We start from the raw sequence: 22527 nt of genomic DNA on the forward strand, positions 1-22527 counted from the left end.
ATACTAGACCTTAATAACAAGGAATTGCAGTAACATGCCTTGCGGTAGACCCCCGTGTTTATCATATCATCTGTTAATCTCTCAATATATAAGTCTAAAAAATCAATTCTATGTGTAGAATAATTCATGGTAAAAGTAAGGAATGCAGTTAAGTCATTCATAATGGATAACATTGATTCCAGCTGTTCTAATGTTCCATTCCAAAGAACAAAAAGGTCATCAACAAACCTTCTATTGAACACCACATGTTCACAGAAAAGTACATTCTTAAATAAAACATGTTCCTCCCAATGTGCAAGGAACATGTTGGCGTAGCTATTTGCACATGGAGTGCCCATAACTACGCCATCACGCTGTTTATAGATCTGGTCTTGGAACATGAATAAGTTGTTCTCCAAGACCAGTTCTAGAAAATGAACTATAAGGTCTATCAATACTGCAGTGTAAGTACTGTGTGCTTTCAGATAATTCAACACATAATCAAGTTCTATATCATTAGGTATTACAGTAAATAGAGATTGAATATCAAAAGTCACAAAAGTACAACTAGAGATTCTATCATGGTGTCCAATACATTCATACAGATCAATCAAAAATTGCTTGGAATCCTTCAAGACTGTAACATTGTCATTCAATACACATCTCAGATGTTTCTCCACAAAAACTGAAAGATGTTCAGTTACCCAACCACGGCCAGAAACTATGGGTCTCATGGGTGGGTTCTTCATATTTTTGTGTACCTTGGGGAGACCTTGTATAATCGGTATAGTGGCTGTATAAATCATAAGGTATCCATATAGCTCCTTATTTATTAAATTACTTCTAAGAATGTCATAAAGCGTGTCATGAATATATCTGACAACAGAGTGAACCTGTTCCATAGAAGTAGGTTCATAGAACCTGTCCTGTAACATGGAGGACATGGCCTCCGTATAAAATTACATATCCAGGACTACAACTTTCCCACCTTTATCAGCAGGTCTAATTATAATGGTAGGATCATTCTGCAATTTCCTCAAACACTGACGTTCCCGAAAGCTCAAATTGTCCCGCCTCTTCTGTTTATGGGGTCCCAATGGAGTATTATAGTAACTATATAATTCCTCCTCTGTTAACTTAAGGAATGCTTCAACTAATGGGTGGTGAGTTGGTACAAAATCACTTAAATTCTTAAAAGCAAACTTCCTGCTCTGTGCTGATTCTTTCTCAGAATCATTATAAATGAATCTAAGCATTACATTCCTACAAAAAAGTTTAAGTCCACCATTGTATCAGTCAATTTGCTCTGACTTTTAGGAATAAAATTCAAGCCTTTGTTTAATAAACTGGTATTATCATCTGTTAGAGTAATGTGGGACAAATTATAAATTAACGCTTGTTGTTCCACATTCTCTTTAAAGTCTGATGGGGCATGTCTGAAAGTCTGAAGTCTGATATCACCACCCCTTATACCTACATTTACAACTCAAACTACTCGAGATTTAAAGGAATGCGTATCACCTTTTAACTGAATGTGTTTAAAAAGGGCATTATTCTCAACTTCTCTCCAAATCTCAGAGAAGTGAGAGCAAATCCTTTGTTTTAACTTCAGGTTAGTTTTACCTATATAAAAACTCGGGCATTCAACACAATTAGCCAAATATAAACAGACTGAGCTTGCAGAATGTAAGTGGATAAATTATTTTCGAGCTTCTGTGTACCCAGGACTGAATTCTCAAAATAGTTTAAAACCTATTCTTAAATATAAACATGACTGTATTAATTAGTAGTTGTATTGACCAGGCTGTATGTATCTGTATGTTTTATCTAGTCTTGTTTTTATTTTATGACTAGGAATGGGTTAATTATGTCTGTGACTTTTTTAAATTTGTAATTGAAGGCTGATTCTTATTGGCTGATTTGAATATTTATTGTGACCATTAACCTAGCTATTTTATGCATTGAGAAAGAGTTTATGCTTGAAAGCTTTGCTTTTGTTTTATTAAAAACAAGTCTTGACGTTGTATTCCTAGTTTATTTTTGTTTTTATATGCCCATAGCTCTGTGAGTCTATAAGAACAGATGAAAGTGCCTTGTTTCGTACCTGTCAGATTCTCTGCATTTTAAAAACCACACCTATTCTCATGGTTCACTTTCCTTTTTTTTTGGTTCTGTTCCTTTCTAGTTACAGGCACCTTCTCAGGATTATTGCTTCCCAGGTACTGATTTTTTTTTCAGAAAGCTTAAAGGGACAGTCACAGGGATTTTTGTTTTGATTCAGCCTTTGTTTACATTTCAGGTTTGCCTTGCTGAGCATGCTTACCTTTGGCTGAGGGGGTTCCTGCAGGAAGCTTCAAAGGTGTTAACGAAATTCCATCTCAAATTGCAGTTCTACTGACAACAGTCTCTGTGTCACCCATTCATTAGTTTAATCTGTGCATTTACCTATTGAGAAAAGTAGCCTATCAGGCATTTAATGACCTAACTACTGCTGCTGCTACTATAGAAAGCACAGCAGTAATGCAATACTTTTAAAGGGGCATTATTTTGTTTCTAATTATTTTGTTTCAGTTGCTTGCTAGAGTACTTTGTTTATCTTTTAGTGCAGTGTAAGTCACATATTTACACAGAGGCAGGATTTTCAGAGAAGCTTGTTAGCATACTGCAGGATAGATGTCACAAAGTTCAGTGTGATTTGGTTGTTATTAGGAAATGCTAAAACTTTACTGTTTGTTCTTTCGTATTTCCCTTCCCCCGCCCATAGGCTATTAGATTAGTTGATCTAGTCACAGTCAAATCTGCAGCCTTGCAGCACTGAAATTGCATCTTTAGTATGCGCTTGTTTTTGTAAAACTTAGGATCATAGGATCATAGGAATTTACTAGGCTAATGGCCCTGGGGGACTTACAAGCCTAGCCAAGAGTTTATCTCCCAAAATGAAACCTCAGTCAGCACCTGTCACTCCTGAAACACAACTTACTACTATTCATATCCAAATTATATGCTTATCTCCAGTTTAGAACCCTGAATGCCATCACATAAGTGGACTGCGGCTGCCTTACTCCTTTGAGCCACAGAATCAGCTTTTAATCTTAATTGCCAGGTGTCTGGCTTTGGAGGGCAGTGCAGCATTACAACATTGATGATAAGATGATGTTATCAGGCTTTAGCAAAGGCTGTTACTCTGATAGTGTCTGGATTTTTTTGTAATTGTGGGGAATGATTATCCCAGCCTGGGCAATTGTTTTTTTTTTTTGTTTTGTTTTTATTTCATGCTTGTTGCAACATGCTTTTTTTTTTTTTTTTCCTTTACAGGTAATTATTTTTCATATGTACAGCAATTCTTCTTTCAGCTTTTCCTGGTTAGGGGTCGCCTGTCCACTCATGACTGGCAGTGGAGTTTTACGATGCTGAGTTGCTAGCCCAACCTTCCACAAAAGGCACACACACACACACACACACACACACACACACACACACACACACACACACACACACACACACACACACACACACACACACACACACACACACACACACCCTCATGCCTAGGGCCAATTTAGAGTGTCCAATCCACCTACAGCATGTCTTTGAGATGTGGGAGGAAACCAGAGAACCCAGAGGAAACCCATGCGACCACAGGGAGAACATGCAGACTCCACACAGAAGGCACCCCAGCCAAAGATCGAACCGGAGAGCCTTTTACTGTGAGGTGGCAACGCTAACTGCTTCACCACCATGGCTGCCCTTCATATGCTCAGCAATAGTGTTGCTTATTAGTGCATATATTTATACAAGTTTCCCCTCAGTTCACAGACAGCATTGCTTTGAACATTTGGATTCTTGGAAACAAACCCACTGAGTTGCAAATGTCCTAAGATTATAGAAGAATAAAATCTCATAACATTTCAATAAGAATAATGTCAGACAACAGTGAAACTGAATCGTGTTACTTTTACTAAAAGTATTTTCCCGTTAGCTGACACCTTTCAGGAATCACGTAGTAAATGTCTTTAATACTGATTCCATCCAACTCAATTATTTTTTTTCCGGCGCTGCAATAACATGTTTGGATCTTCCTGAATATTTGATTGCAGGAGATTTGCAGTGGTCACCATTTGAAAGCTGAGGCAAATGTAGTCTCTATATTTCCCTATATTTCCCTATGTGCATAAACGTGCATGCAATATGTAACCTAAGTTTATATTCATGTGGTTGTAAAACCATAGCCTTGCTATGTCTTACTGACCGGCTTGCAATTCAAGGCATTCTTGAATGTCTGTCAAATTTGTACATGTTGGATATGTAGCAATGCATGTATTTTATTAAAACTTTGTATGCAGTGCACCTAATTGCTTTAGTGGTATACTTCACTGTTAATATTGGAATTCTCATAACTTTTCTCAGACTTGCTTCTTTTGTGACTCAGATGTCTGTGTTGATGAGACCACTTACTCCTTATCAAGATGGAAATAGATAATTTAAATAAATTAATGCATGTGTCATGTGTCATTATGTGTTTATCATATACATTGCTTTGGTTGTTTAAAATGTATTTGCTGTATATCTTTATGTCGTTATAGATCCACTATACACATACATACACACACACACACACACACACACACACACACACACACACACACACACACACACACACACAAAAAAAAAATCTGTGTATGAATTTGTTTGTGTCTTTTCTTATGTATACAGATGTACCCACACCTATGTGTGTGGTGTGTTGGTGGATCTATACATGTACACACTCCTACACTGGCATGCAGGAGGTATTTGTATGCTCCTAACAGGACTTGTGTCACTGATCCTTTATTCCTAGTTTTACAAGTAAGATTTGTTTTCCATTTGTTATATGCCACTTGACAAGAATATTAAAAGTGTGACTCAGACTACAGAAACTACAGACCCATAAGCTTAACCAGCCTTATCTGTAAGGCCATGGAACAAATCATCATGGACCCTATAAATAAAGACATAGGTGATCTGCAAACCCTTGATTCGACAATTTTGGCTTTGTCAAAGACAGGTCATGGCTGTTAAACCTGGTAGACTTCTTCAAAAACATCACCAGAGCCATAAATAAAGGCAAATGTGTGCATACAGCCTACCTTGACTTAGCAAAGGCCTTCGACATGATCCCACATTCGGGCATCATTGATAAAGTCTCCTAGTTGAATATCAATGCTTATGTTGTCAGGTGGGTTGTTAACTGGCTCTCCTTCAGATCATACAAAGTCACAGTTGGGGACTTTACCTTGACCAGCAGAGATGTCAGCAGTGTGGTTCCACAGGGTTCAGTGCTGGACCCCCTATTGCTTGGAATATACTTCTCAGAAGTTCATGCCAAAATAGGCCAGCTGTGGCTGACTAAGTTTGTTGATGAATGCAAATTAGGTACAATCATTTAATCTCCAAGCAATGTCAATATACTTCAAGAGGGATTTACACAAATGAATGATTAGTGCCAAAGCTGTGGACTCAAACTCAGTGCTAAAAAATGCATTATCATCCCATTTTGTAAAAAGCATATCCCTGCAGACTATCATATGAATAATAATACCCTAAGTAACAACTCAGTAGTCAGAGAATTGGGAAAACAAGTTGACTGTAGCCTAAACTTTGACCACCGTATGTCTACTGTGGTAAGGAAGGCATTCTATGTTGCTCACCTCATTAGCAAAGGCATTGCCTCAAGAATGAAACAGGTCATAACTCCCCTGTACTCACCCCTCATCAGGCCAGTACATGAGTATAATGCTCCCTTTGTATGTACTTTACCTGGCACCTGCAGCCACTTGAGAGACCTCAGAGATTTCTAACTAAGAAAATGACATGGTCTCCACCACATGTCATACATTAACAGATTGAAGTCACTGTCACTTTACTCAGTAGTATACAGACTACTTAGAGGAAATCTGTGTCTGGCCTACACAACAATCTCATACCCACACCTAATAGAAATGCTGCACATCCACAAGACAAATGGGATAAGGGTCACTTGCCCCAGGAACCTTAACCTGGTCTGCGACATAAATAGGACCTGCTGGAGAGACATATATGTCTTTCAGAGGTTGCCACTCCTCAGGAATAAGCTACCAATTCACATCAAACAGAGCCCCTCTATGACACTGTTTAACTGTAGCCTGGATGACTGGATGGGAAACCATAAATTCCTCGCCGGGGATTTCACCTAAGACCCTCCTAAATATGGGTAGCCATTGCTAAGAAAGATCTTGAGTTTAGGCTAGATCCTTTATATTGGATTTCTCTAGTATTATATTGGGTACACATGGCTAGGCTTATAAAAACCTTTGGGTCAGTAGCCTAGTAACCACCTATGAACCTGTCAAGTAACAAAAGTATTTTTGCCTTCAGTCATCTAAATTTTTAGAGATGATAATCTTACTTGAGTTGGCACACTCTCAAACTGCACTGCATTTTTTTTTGGGATAACTGTTGCCATGTCCCTGAGAATTTGGCGGGGAGAGGTACTTAGGAGGAAGCAAGCTCAGCAGCAGGTGGCCATGAATAATTACATGTAGACATTAATTTGCCATTACGTAGTTGTAGTTCTTCCTGGATATACAAACAGAAGGCAAACAAGGTACTCCCATCTCAAAATCGGACAACGTAAGTATAGTTCAGGCAGGGAGCAATCAGCAAACAGTGTGCAGTGTAGAATAACTGGACATTTTACACTATGCTGCTTTCACAGTAGGCTCAAATCAACAGAGTGGCACTAGAAACTGCACCAGAACCAGTGTGGGTACAAATTAATTCACAATATCAGTGGCCGTATGACAATAACAGATAATAAATTATTAGGTGGCTTACAAACTGGCACTACAGCAGTTTAGAGACACTAGAAAGGTGCAAGGTTGTCTAGTTGTATGGCTCATAGCATTAAAACAATGGAGGGCACACACCCTGCTACTGTTAGATGCTGATTAAAACAAACTGAAGGCAGCATTACACTTGGAAAGCTATCAGCAGGCTGCACAAAGCCATGGGGAGGCAGTGTGAGCCTTATGGGACAAACTCAGAAATATATGCAATCAGTAATACAACAGATTGTTTTTCATAGCCTGTTGTTTAGCAGCCCTATGTGGAGCACTTAGATGGTCAAACTAAGAATATTCTAAGGATAAATAGGAATAATCTATAACTGATGAAGAGGTGAAGATCCAGTGTCTGACTCCAGCCTCAGGGGCCACAGAATGGAATGTAGTACAATGGCTACAACATTACCAAACACTGTGCCTACAACACAGAAGTCCACTCACACACTTTCATCATAGACTGGCGATTATGAAGGAGCAGTTCTCTGCCATGAGAAGGGTGCCCTGTTTACCCAGCTTCAGGTGAGTGCTGTACTGAAGAAAGCAGTGGAGTGATGAAGCTTGGACCCCAAACATATACCCCACGTTCAGTTAGATTCCACACTCATTTAGCATAGCGGCAACATCTCATGTAAAGTGGCAAGGACTTTGTGGGAGAACATCAAGAAATCAGGAAGATGGAAGTACAATGCTTATGAAAGATAACTGAAAAATAACCTCTTCTACCACACCTAACATTGTTGTCTTTTATTTGCAGAACCTGGGTGTTACCTGTAAGACACGTATGGACCTTCCAATAATACCTTTTGTTGACTGGAGCTTCCTGCATGTTTGATCACCTGGTACCTTGCTAGTGCTCTTCCATGTGAATGGAAACACCTGTCTTGTACATCACCTTCTGGAACATGCTGACATTACCTGTGAGGTATTCTGGTACAAAAGATGTAATATGCAAAATGTGTGTTAAAGGCAAAATGATCATATTTACACTGATGCCACACAGTTTGCTGAGCTGTACACCCTTCCACAATCCTTACTATTGCCTGCTATTCATGGTGATTCTTAAATCAAGAGTTCAAATAACATTTTTGACACATGCAGTTCTTGCTCTGTATGCCATTCTTCAGCAGACAGACTGTTGTCCATCCGTACAGTACATGGCCCATTCCACCTTGCTTGACTTCTTACAGCTATGCAACATGCACACCACCATGAACACCCACAACAAAGACTGTAGTCTTTTATAGACACAGAAATGGAACATGGCTGGCACAACAGATTTCTATCCCAAGGAATGCTTTACTTATTGAATCAACTTCCTATGCATGTCAGTCAATCCTAGGCATGGCCTGTATTCATTAATATTCTGAATGAATAGCCTGAAAATCATAAATCCTCTTTGGGGTATATAGCATGGTGCTTCTCGACCATGGAGCTTAACTCACTCAACAGTGCTTGGGCTTATCTGGCTATGCTTATTAATGGTCTTTTAAACTGCATGCCAAGTACATACCTTTGAACTTAGCAACATGATATATATACTTACCAAGTATCTTACAAATGTTCATGCTGCATATAGAATATACATGCAGACAAAAACTTCAGTTTATAGATGAATGTATTTCTATAAGCCATCTCATTTGAATGTCATTATATGGTCATTAATATATACTACTGACCACACCAATTATCATACTACCATGATTGTGATACAGATATCTCTGAATTGCACATGCCCTGCGTGCCAACACTGACTGCATAGTTTAGCTTTACACACTATGCTATTTTTCCTTTTAGAATACCCCCCTACTGTGTTTTATGTCCTGTAAGAGTACCAACTCTATACTCACATATACTCACATAACAAGGTACCTGTAAACAAACATTTAATTGTTTATTTCAGAATGTAATGAAAACAACAAATAGATGCACGCTGTACTCTCCAAGGTACCATGAATTAAACTTAACCTCAGTTTGAAATCATTTATTTAATTGTTTGTGTACTTATTAATTGCAGCTTGATAAACATACAAATGGGAGGCTGACAGACCCTTTTGAGTTACAACCTGAGCTCCATGGTGCAAGACACAAACCGAAAATTGTAAATAGAATAAAGAATCACACCACTTTCAGAAGGAATGTCAGTTGGGCAAAATGCAGAAGCGGAATTCAAGCAAGATGATAGTTGAATGAATATAAAACATGGAAATTAGATCAAACTATTAACTACAACTTTGCAGGCAAGAATGGCATTTTTGCTCATGCCTGAAATATGTGTATGTATGTATGTACATATATAAAATGTATAAATATAAATAAGCTGTTTAATAGAGTGGCTATGTTAAGTATAGAAGTATCTCTCTATTGTTTGTTAGTTTTATGTGCAATTGTGTTTCTTGAACTAGTGAGCATGTATTATAGATGTTTTTCATTGTCGTGATTCATCAGCAGTTTTTCTCTTTGCAACAAAATATCATGCTTGATTTCATTCACTTGTGATTTACATTATTTCATTTTCAACCTGCTAGATCGAAAATATCTGTCTATGCCTACATATGATAGTTATGAAACAAATAAATAAAACTATGACTTCACATGGAATCTGTCTGGCTGCTTGCTTGTTTACTTTATTGTGTAAAATAAATGAAACTGAAGCTTCACATGGAATATGTCTGTCTCTTTACTTATTTATGTATGTATAAAGTTGTACTGGCTAGTGATAATTAGGCACAAAAGTCTGTCTAGTCTATAAGAATATACATACAATAAAAGCCATTAATTTCTTCTGATTTCATAACATTTAAGTTATAACTCACCTCAGGCTTCATGCCCACAGAGTGGCGCACAGCTACAGTCATCCCACTCCACAAGGGGGGGGGGTCCACTTTGGATCCCGGGAACTACCGTCCCATCAGTCTGACGAGCCTAATCTGAAAGGCCATGGAACATATTATCATAAAACTTATAAATAAAGACATTGGCAACCTTCAAACACTAGACCCCACCCAGTTTGGGTTCGTGAAGGGCTGATCTTGCCTCCTGAACCTGATCGACTTCTTCGAATCAGTCTCCAGAGCTGTGGACGAAGGTAAGGTGGTTCACACAGCCTACTTGGATCTCAACAAGGCTTTCAACACTATCCCCCACTCTGGAATCATAGATAAACTTACTAAGCTGGGCATTAATCCCTATGTCACTCGATGGGTTGTAAACTGGCTTATTGACCGAACACACACTGCAAAAGTAGCCGATTCCAAATCCAGCTCCAGACAAGTGGTGTACCCCAGGATTCTGTCCTGGGACTACTCTTGTTTGGCATCTACTTCTCTGAAGTACAGGCCAACACTAAGGGACTCTGGCTTACAAAATTTGTAGATGACTGCAAGCTGGGAGCCATTACTGAATCCCCAAATGATGTGGATATACTACAAAAGGGTCTTACCAAAACAGATGCCTGGTGCCAGAGCCATGGTCTCAAGCTAAATGCCAAAAAATGTCTAGTTTTCCCCTTTGGGAAAAACCACGTATCTGTGAACTACCACATAGGTGGCAGTACACTAAACACCGAAAGTGTGATATGAGACCTAGGGACACAGGTGGACAGTGGTCTCACCTTTGATAACCACATAGCCACAACAGTTAGAAAATCCTTCTACGTGGCAGACCTCATCACTAAGGGATTTTCACCTAGAAAAAAGATCATTGTCCCTCTGTACTCATCCCTCATTAGACCCATTATAGAATACAATGCCACATCTGCAACAACTAAAAAGGCCCCAGAAATACCTCACAAAAAGAATCACAGGCCTAAAGCAGATGCCTTATGCTGACCATCTAAAGAAACTCCAGCTATACTCTGTTGCATATCACCTACTCAGAGGTGATCTCTGCCTAACATACAAGGCCATGTCAAACCCAGAGTTGTTGGACATGCTGCACTTAAGGAAATGCCAATCCCTCCAAGCCACATGCTCCAGGGATCTTAACCTTGCCATCACAATGAATAGAACATGCTGGAGGGATAGGTTCCTGACCCAGAGACTCCCCATACTCTGGAATAGGCTGCCCATACATGTCAGGCAGAGCGCCTCAATGGCCCTCTTCAAGAAGAATCTTGATGATTGGATGGGAGACAGGAAATTCACCCCGGGGATCACATCAGTAGCCCTGCTAGACAGGGGTCCAGGAAAGTAAATATTTGTGGGAAGCAATAGCCAGGGAATTGTTATGGCTAGGCTTGTATAGGCCCTAGGGCCGATAGCCTAGTACCTATCTATGAACCTATGAACCTATGAACTGAAGGCATACCTCTCAACCTTATAGAGCAGACAGAAAGGCCTTGATAGAAACATTTAAATGGCTAAAGTAGTTACCAAACTCCAAGATAAAAGAGTAGAGGAGAGTAACTTTACACAAAAGTGTTACAGAACAGCATTACGGTACAAGTAGAAGACAGAGTCCATATGACTGGAAGATGACTAGTTACTCAACAGGAAATACCTTCTACCACTTATCCCCCTACTGTTAGTAAACAGGTCCTCACTACCCTCTCCAGAGCTAAACACACTACAGCAATGGGCCCTGATAACATCCAGGGATGCCTCCTAAATAGTTTGATACATGACATGTCAGGCCAACTAGAACCTCTATTCAGCCACAGTCTCCAGACAGGCTTCATCCTTAGGGAATGCAGGACTGCAATGGTCATCCCTCTACATAAAGGTGGACCATCAAAAGACCCATAAGCTGGACTAGTCTTATATGCAAGGGCATGGAAAAAGTTATCATAGATCTAATAAATACATTGGAAATCTTCAAACACTGGACCCATCCCAGTTTGGTTTCATCAAGGGTAGGTCACACCTACTTAACCCAGTGGACTACTGTGAGAATGCCACTTGACCCGTGTATGACTGGCAAAAAAGTTCATATGGCCTACCTCAACCTGGTAAAGGGATTCAACACACTACCTCACTTAGGTATTATAGACAAACTCAAAAATGTAGACATAAATCCCTATGTAACCTGATGGATAGTCAAATGGCTCATGGATAGGACACATGAAGTTAGGTTGGGGGAATACAGCTACTCGACTAGGCCTGTTACTAGTGGTGTTCCACAGGACTCAGCACTTGGACCACTCCTGTTTGGAATACACTTCTGTGATGTCATAGAAAATATAGGGGGTCTTTGGGTGACCAAATCTGCAGATGACTGCAAGGTTGGGCATCAAGCTGGCACCTCGGCACCCATAAAAATAATCTACTGCCAATCATTAGTGGACCGGAGTTCTGCTGTGGCGACCCCTAACAGGGAAAAGCTGAAAGAAGAACAAACAACATATCATGGACAGAAGTAGGTTAAAAAATAAAAAAAAGACAACTGGGTACATCTAAAGCTGTAAATATCCTTGAGGAGGGTCTGAGAGACAAACAACTGGTGCCAGAAATATAGCCTAATACTCAATTTCAAAAAATGCATATGTATACCCTTTGGGATTGACCACCCCTGCAAATTACAACACTGATAACACTCTCCTAAAAGTAGATATAGTGGTAAGGGACTTGAGAACTCAGGTTGACAGTGGATGGCAGCAACTTATAGTCTAAGGCACAGGCATATACCAACGTCTTTCTAGTCCTTGGGCGCAAACAACTTTGAAAACTGGAGCATGAATGGCTAGGCTTAAAAAGGCTCCAGGGCCATTAGAATGGTAACCTCCACTGAGGATTTATTCTATTGAGCTGCAAATGCATGAAATTGCTTTCCTTACAAATTTGTGTAACAAGAACAAGTTGGGAGTCCACAAATACATACCATAACCAAAAGCAGCTATACTGGAATGTAGGAAAACATAGGATACTGGTTAGCAATGAGCTTCTCTTTAAATAAACTATACTTTACTGGGTATGAAACTGCTGTATACAATGTATTTTAGATAGCATATATCATAGACAGAAGTAATAGCCGCGGTGGTGCAGTGGTAGCGTTGTTGCCTCACAGCAAGAGGTTCTCCCGTTCGATTCTCAGCTGGAGTGCCTTCTGTGTGGAGTCTGCATGTCCTTCCCGTGGTCAAGTGGCGTTCGAAAGACATGTGTAGAATGGGCATGCCTTCGTTGAAAGTTGGGCGTCGAGCTGGCACCTTGACACCCATAAAAAAATCTACTGCCAATCATTAGCGAACCGGAGTTCCACTGTGGTAACCCCTAACCGGGAAAAGCTGAAAGAAGAACAAACAACATATCATGGACAGAAGTAGGTTAAAAAAGACAACTGGGTACACAAGTCCCAGTATAAACAAGTGCCTGATCCACGTATGCACACAGTGGAAAACTGACAGTGTAGAGTCTTCAAGACACAGAAACATTCCAACAATGGGTTAGGCCAGGTTCAGGGGAGGATGCACCTACCCCATTTTAGACGGAAGTAGTATCCCACAGTAAACGAGAGGCTGGAAAAGAGCCATAAAGATGATAGAGTGGAGGACTGAGGATAAGAAAGACATTATGTACAGTTACTATTATGCAAGAAGCCCAGAATTTCCAGCTAGAACACATTCAAAATGATAAAGACAGAAATTTGCGGAAAGAAAAATACATAAGAAAAACTATCAAAACCATCACATGTATTTTTGCTCATTCATACAACAGATCAGTAAAAACTATTATACAGACAAAAATGCTGGGCCATTTGGAAAAAGTAACCAAGGAAGTGCAAAAAATGTAAAGAACAAAACCTAGTGATTTTCAAAAGGCATGAAAAATAAACGTGGACATGGGAAAGAAAAAGAGATTCGATCTGTTGCAATGTTTGTGCAGAGGAGAAAGCCATAATAGTCAATACCAGAAGGCATCTAAAATATATATATTTGAAGAGAAATACAGGTAAAGTATCCAGGTATGGAAACTTTCACAACCCAGCCAATAAGATCACAAAGAGGGAATGTAATACAGACGATTAGTAAAGTAAAGGTTAAATATACAGAAGCTGAAGTTATGAAATACTGTCAAAGTGAAGGATTTACCATAGGAAGTCTAACACAGTTTATGGCACAGCATGGTGGAACAATTAGTCCCCAAAGTAAGGAAAACAGAAGGGAAGACATATGGATGAGAAAGTATAACTTTAATATGGTGCAATATTTAAGCAAAGCAGAACAAAAAACAAATCAGTACAAAAACATGACACCAAAGATAGTTGCAGAGGAATATAGGCAAATGCATATGGATATACAAAATTTCACAATACAAAAAATAAGAAAACAAAAGGGGAAAGGAGAAACAAGGATTAGTAATGGGAAAGTTAAAGAAATAGAAACTGTAGTTATAGATTACCTGAGAAGTGAATGATTTACTGCAGAAAATCTTGCAGTGGTAATGTCACAGCATGATGGAACAAGGAGTCTAACAGATTAAGGAGAAACAGGTGAAACGGGAAGCATCTGACCACTTGCCATATGAAGATTCTCTACAGCCTTCAGTAGGAAATGAGTACAAAAGTTCAGTTGGAGTTGCACAGCAAGAGAAGGAGCAGGAAACCATGACAACTCTGACACAGTCAATGTTGTGTAGCGTTAGACAAGTGACAACTCTGACACAATGTTGTGTAGTAACAGACAAGTGACAACTCTGACACAGTCAATGCTGTGTAGTAACAGACAAGTGACAACTCTGACACAGTCAATGTTGTGTAATAACAGACAAGTGACAACTCTGACACAGTCAATGTCGTGTAGCATTAAACAAGTGACAACTCTGACACAATGTTGTGTAGTAGACAAGTGACAACTCTGACACTGTCAATGTTGTGTAGTAACAGACAAGTGACAACTCTGACACAGTCAATGTTGTGTAGTAACAGACAAGTGACAACTCTGACACAGTCAATGTTGTGTAGTAACAGACAAGTGACAACTCTGACACAGTCAATGCTGTGTAGTAACAGACAAGTGACAACTCTGACACAGTCAATGTTGTGTAGTAACAGACAAGTGACAACTCTGACACAGTCAATGTCATGTAGCATTAAACAAGTGACAACTCTGACACAATGTTGTGTAGTAACAGACAAGTGACAACTCTGACACAATCAATGATGTGTAGTAACAGACAAGTGAGAACTCTGACACAATGTTGTATAGTAACAGACAAGTGACAACTCTGACACAGTCAATGTTGTGTAGTAACAGACAAGTGACAACTCTGACACAGTCAATGTTGTGTAGCAATAGACAAGTGACAACTCTGACACAGTCAATGTTGTGTAGCGATAGACAAGTGACAACTCTGACACAGTCGATGTTGTGTAGTAACAGACAAGTGACAACTCTGACAGTCAATGTTGTGTAGCGATAGACAAGTGACAACTCTGACACAGTCAATGTGTAGTAACAGACAAGTGACAACTCTGACAGTCAATGTGTAGTAACAGACAAGTGACAACTCTGACACAGTCAATGTGTAGTAACAGACAAGTGACAACTCTTACACAGTCAATGTTGTGTAGCGTTAGGCAAGTGGCAACTCTGACACAGTCAATGTTGTGTAGTAACAGACAAGTGACAACTCTGACAGTCAATGTTGTGTAGTAACAGACAAGTGACAACTCTGACACAGTCAATGTTGTGTAGTAACAGACAAGTGACAACTCTGACACAGTCAATGTTGTGTAGTAACAGACAAGTGGCAACTCTGACACAGTCAATGTTGTGTAGTAATAGACAAGTGATAACTCTGACACAGTCAATGATGTGTAGTAACAGACAAGTGACAACTCTGACACAGTCAATGTGTAGTAACAGACAAGTGACAACTCTGACACAGTCAATGTTGTGTAGCGATAGACAAGTGACAACTCTGACACAGTCAATGTTGTGTAGCGTTAGGCAAGTGGCAACTCTGACACAGTCAATGTTGTGTAGTAACAGACAAGTGACAACTATGACACAGTCAATATTGTGTAGTAACAGACAAGTGGCAACTCTGACACAGTCAATGTTGTATAGTAATAGACAAGTGATAACTCTGACACAGTCAATGTTGTGTAGTAACAGACAAGTGACAACTCTGACACAGTCAATGTTGTGTAGTAACAGACAAGTGACAACTCTGATACAGTCAAAGTTGTGTAGTAACAGACAAGTGACAACTCTGACACAGTCAATGTTGTGTAGCAATAGACAAGTGACAACTCTGACACAGTCAATGTTGTGTAGTAACAGACAAGTGACAACTCTGACAGTCAATGTTGTGTAGTAACAGACAAGTGACAACTCTGACAGTCAATGTGTAGTAACAGACAAGTGACAACTCTGACACAGTCAATGTTGTGTAGTAACAGACAAGTGAATTCCTATCATGAAGGTGCAACAGATGATGCAGGATGCAGCTGAATAGAATATGTCACAGGAAGATGTTCAGGAACTTTCCGCAGACTCCCTGAAGCAAATGGAGAGCAAAGGTAAAAGTTGCTTTATTTAACAGAGATGGAGAGACATATTAAGATCAATAAAAATATTACAGAATGTCAACAAGGCCCAAAATGTTAGACGTTTGATTAATCAAATGAAACAGTAATTAAATTTGTCAATGGAAATTTGGGTAATATAACAGAAGCAAACAGGCCATATTAATTTGCAGCTAAATTAATAACAGATAAAGTCTTACCATCTACACAGAATGCAGTAAAGGAAAGGAATGAAATAAATCAAATGATATCATGGAACTACTGAACAGAAGTACAGAAGAGGGAACAGATCAATACAAATACTCAGAAAATAGATGTGATAAAAGCAATGCGCAGTATCGGAACAGATCAAGATCTATCATGCACTGTCAGAAATTATAGACTAAAAATATAAGCACAGGCAGAAAAACTGGGAGATCTGCAGATAAATGTAAAGGAAAAGTACAACATAAGCAATTTATTGATGACTCAGAAAAGTTTTAGAGAATTCAGAAACAAGGCAAAAGAAATTGAAACAACGCCAAAAAAAAAAAAAAAAACCAAAAAAAAAAACCACAGAAATAGAGAACTATTGATATGCGCACTCCGAACAGACACCAACCTAGCTAACAAAAGGTAAAACAATACTTCTACTTAAGAGTGAACCTGCAAGCTAGCTTAAAAAGTATAGACCAATAACTTGTCTTCTGACGATGTATAAATTATACACTGGAATTAATGCTGATAGAGTTTATAGTCATTTAGAAGAAAACTCAATCATGGCAATAAAATAAAAAGGCTAACAAAAGAAAGTCATATTGAACCAGGGATATTTTTTTGTTAAATTCATTAAGGGAAAAATGTAAATACAACATGGATAGACTACAAAAAAGCATTTGCCAGTATCCCACATTCATGGATGAAACAGGGCTTAAAAATTTATAGGATACACCCTATAGTGATTGATTACATTGCAGTGGCCATGAAACAATGGTAAACCACTTTGCAGTTGAGCCATGGTAAAGGACAAATTACAGGGAAAAAATTCAAAGGGGATGTCATTTTCTGTTGGTATTGTGGCATCATCCATGAAGACAGTGGAATGCTGCTCAGTGGTTGGCTCATACCTGCCTGTGTCACATATTCAGAGAGCTCAATCATGTTTCTGTTCATGTGGTCCTGGGAGGTACATCTCAGGTCATGCACAACCACATGGACTCATACTGGTACTTGAGGTTTATTAACCTCAGTGCTTGCATGATGTGATGAATCTTGGTCCCTGACAGGCAACGAACTGTAAACTTCTCCTTATCCAGCCTAGTGAAAGGGACATCAGTATGTCTCACAATGGAGTCTCCTATGAACAAACATTGGATTGTGTGGTGTTACGCTTCATTACCTTGATAGTTGAGGCACAGTGAGATATGGTTTTATGTGTTGTGATGGGAGTTGTCTTGTTTGTGTGCATGCAGTGTTTCTGAGGATTGCTTTTGAGAGGACTTTGAGGTTTGGGTAAGTTACATGTGAGCACATCCTCATATGTGGGTAAATATGTCTGGTCCTTTGTATGTGCCGTGAGTGTTGTGTATATGTGTGTCACTGATAACCTGTTTGGGGTTTATTTGTGTCTATATATATATATATATATATATATATATATATATATATATATATATATATATATATATATGTGTGTGTGTGTGTGTGTGTGTGTGTGTGTGTGTGTGTGTGTATATATATATATATATATGTGTGTGTGTGTGTGTGTGTGTGTGTGTATATATATATATATATATATATATATATATATATATATATATATATGTGTGTGTATCATTGTTTATGTTGATAAAGCTTGTATCTGCACCACTTACTATACAGATCTCACTCTGACACAGTCACCTGGTAGCAGGGTCTCTATATATTGTTGACACATTCTCCTTTGACCACCATGCTCTGTGGTTGTTGTAAAATCCTTTTGATTTACACAGCATATCCTTTGTTGTATCTCCTCAAGTTCCATATAAGTTGTACCCTTACTGTATTCATCCTTCATTAGGCCCGTCACTGAAAACAGTGCCCCCATTGGCACATACCTCACAAAGTACTGAAAGCAGCTCAAAATACTTCAATGTTTCCTCAACAAAAAAAATCTCAGTAAGAATAGCTGCTCTGACAGACTGAAAGATCTCTCTGTCTACAAAGTATCCTACACATTCCTGAGTAAAACAAAACAAAAAAGCGAGCTGACAAATGGAGTGGTAAAATTCAAACCAAATTTATTTAATGAGCGCTTTCGGAAAGGCTAGTACCTTTCCTTCTTCAGACATACTACAAACGAATTAAGCAGCATTATATATCAAATGCACCATGCTTATTCAATTAAAACAATCAATAGCCATGACTTAAAAGGGATATTTCCCATTTAAAATTCTTCTTTTTGTGGCAGACACAAATAACGCAAACGGACAAAAACCAAGCAAGCATAACTTCAAGCCCACGGGGAGGACATAGAAGATCGTAATCTAAAGTTAGGCATTCTCTACAAATATATTGTATTAAATATTCATTAGATAGGCTTTAAGTAAATATTCAGCATATGACTGCATATAATAAACTTGCTATCATATTGGAACATTTTGATTACTCCATAAATAAACAAGGGCTATGCGAGCAAAGAAGCTTAATGAATATTAAAAATATTAAAAAATCCAAAATCTATATTAGAAATTATATTTTAAATATAAACGTGATTTCTTTATATATAAGAATTTATTATGACTTAATAAAGTAGTTTATTTCCTGCTTTGTTTCTTGAAAGTTCAACTATACAGGTTTATAATACCTGTGTAGGTAGTGCGTTAACTGTAGCTGCTTTTACTATTTAGTAGTATTTTTAATAAATGCACGTCATTTAAAATATAATTTCGAATATAGATTTTGGATTTTTTAATATTTTTAATATTCATTAAGCTTCTTTGCTTGTATAGCCCTTGTTTATTTATGGAGTAATCAAAATTTTCCAATATGATAGCAAGTTTATTATATGCAGTCATATGCTGAATGTTTACTTAAAGCCTATCTAATGAATATTTAATACAATATATTTGTAGCGAATGCCTAACTTCAGATTACAATCTTCTATTACTGTGGTCTTGAAGTTATGCTTCCTTGGTTTTTGTCCGTTTGCGTTATTTGTGTCTGCCACAAAAAGAAGAATTTTAAATGGGAAATATCCCTTTTAAGTCATGGCTATTGATTGTTTTAATTGAATAAGCATTGTGCATTTGATATATAATGTTGCTTAATTGGTCTGTTGTATGTCTGAAGAAGGAAAGGTACTAGTCTTTCCGAAAGCGCTCATTAAATAAGTTTGGTTTGAATTTTACCGCTCCGTTTGTCAGCTCGCTTTTTTGTTTTGTTTTACACATTCCTGAGTGGGTCATGTCCACTAAAGTTCCCATACTATGAAGGACGCTGCACGCTAAGGTCAGCATCAAACTAGTTGTAACCCTATACCATCAGATCAACTTTACCAGAAGGCTTCACATGTAAGCTACCCAATGGATTCCACATGTTCAATTTTCATTCTTTCTGTACATTCTTATTCATTAGCCCTTTTGCATCTTTTATTTATTTATTTGTTTTATTAAGTTGTTAACCAGGTAAAGTCACTGAACCCAAGTGTCCCTTTTCATGGGTGACCCAAGAGCACTCTCTGGTTAAGTGACTTGCTCAATCTCAGAGAAGGTACAGAGAGGTGGAAGGACTCAAACCCTGTTAATAGCTTAATGCTGTGTACAGCCAAATATCAGATGTCAACAGAAAAATGACATACTTTCCTTTCAGACAATCTGTTATGTCACTTACAGACACTGAAAAGGAGCATTCCCAGTACCAAGCATTGTGGTACACCACTGGTAGCCATTCTTCTAATCTAAGTAGTGTTTTTACTCGGCTTTTGCAAAAAATAAAGGAAACAGTGATAAATGTCTTTGTACGTTAGGATGGCAGGTTCGCAAATTTAGTTGTCAAGCTTACAGACATCATGAAGTTGAAAGCTGACTTATATATATATATATATATATATATATATATATATATATATATATATATATATATATATATATATATATATATATATATATATATATATATATATATATATATATATATACATATATATATATATATATATATGTGTGTGGCCATGATGGTGCAGCGGTTAGCGTTGCTGCCTCACAGCAAGAGGTTCTCTGGTTCGATCCTCGGCTGGGGTGCCTTCTGTGCAGAGTCTGCATGTCCTCCCTGTGGTCGTGTGGGTTTCCTCTGGGTGCTCCGTTTTCCTCCTACATCCCAAAGACATGCTGTAGGTGGATTGGACACTCTAAATTGGCCCTAGGTGTGGGTGTGTGCATGTGTGTGCCTTCTGTGGAAGGTTGGGTGCTGGGCTGGCAACTTGACACTGTAAAACTCCACTGCCAATCATGAGTGGACAGGTGATCTGCTGTGGTAACCCCTAACCGGGAAAAGCCGAAAGAATATATATATATATATATTTATATATATATATATATATACACACACACTGTATATATTTACCATCCATAAGATCAAACACTGATATAAGCAAATGTTTTTGTGGCTGATTTTTGGAACGAACACTCAGAACAGCAAAGGTTCACCATAATAGTATTTCAGCCTGATGGCTGCTTTGTATGTGAAATCACATTGCAGCGGGTTGGGGTAGTTGCCCATACCCCTTTGCTGTGCAGACTCAGAGCTGATATATATAATTAGCAGGGAGTATATTGGGTGCGAGGGGACTTTCCTCCCAGCAAAAAATATTTCTGTTTTTGGTTGTTTTCAATCATTTTAGTTTGGTCTAAAATTATCGTTCTTGCTGTGTTCAGAGCTTGCAGCATTCGATATATGTTGAGACACACACACACACACACACACACACACACACACACACACACACACACACACACACACACACGCACGCACGCACGCACACACACACACACACACACACACACACACACACACACACACACACACACACACACACACACACACACACACACATTTATAGATAGGTATTTATCAACACCATGGCTATATATAGGAAAAACAAACAGTGGGGTGGAAGGAGAGTACAGCTACTGCAAAAGAAATCTATTAGAACATCTGTTGTTATGGTAACTTACTGACAGAGCTGTACTAAGTTCAGCATTAGATCACTGTTGCAGTAGCCTAAGCTATTTGGTTAGATCACCATAGCTTAGTAGCACATAAAGAGGAAGAACAGATTAAGAATCCAGGAACCCCTTGAGAATGGGCCTAGCATTGCTTGTTCAGGACCTGGAAAAGGAATACGGTTGGTAATGCTTTGTATAAGTATGTATATAGGATCAATTTGCTGCCTCTAGAATATTTATAGAGTCCACCCCGAAGCCAAAGTCCTGATAGAGTGGGCCCTACCGTTGCATGGAAGTGATGTGTTATGGTAAGAATAACAAACAGAAGCATCATGAGACAACCATCTAAAAACTGTCTGCTTTGACAGTGGTTGTCCTGTTCTCTTACCTTCATACGGGACAAACAGCAGTGGAGTTGTCTGTAATACCTTGCAGAAGTCCTGGAGACCAGAGATGATTCAAGGATTTCAAAACATTTATTACTGTCATCATCTGTTTGACACTGATATGCTTCATATCAATATCAATGACTGGATGGCGCAGTGGTGCAGAGGTTGTGTTGTCGCCTCACAACAAGAGGTTCTCCGGTTCAATTCTCAGCTGGGGTGCCTTCTGTGCAGAGTCTGCATGTCCTCCCTGCATTCGTGTGGGTTTCCTTCAGGTGTCTGGTTTTCTCCTACATTATAAAGACATGCATCTGGATTGTTTCTCCCCAGGCCTCCGCTGAAAATTGGCATTGTTCCAAGTTGGACTTTCCCCGTAAACAAATGTTAAATAAATAAATAAAAAATCATTGCCCCTCCCACTCAGTCAAAGCATCTGTTGTGAAAGACTAAAGAGGAGGCTAAAGAGAGAAGGGATGATGTGGACCCTACCACAGTACCCCCAATCTTACAAACCCTAGGACTGGAATCTGAAATGATAAGGGATGTTGATGCTGAGTCCAGACTAACCTGAGGTATCACTAAATTTTCCTGTCATGAAATCTGGCTAAGGGAGTCAGAATCATAGCCGCTGTGTATTCCACAGTCCTTAGAAAATCC

This window comes from Protopterus annectens, chromosome 5.part1, assembly GCF_019279795.1.
Source record: "Protopterus annectens isolate FY-2018-M chromosome 5.part1, PAN1.0, whole genome shotgun sequence".
NCBI lineage: Eukaryota > Metazoa > Chordata > Ceratodontiformes > Protopteridae > Protopterus > Protopterus annectens.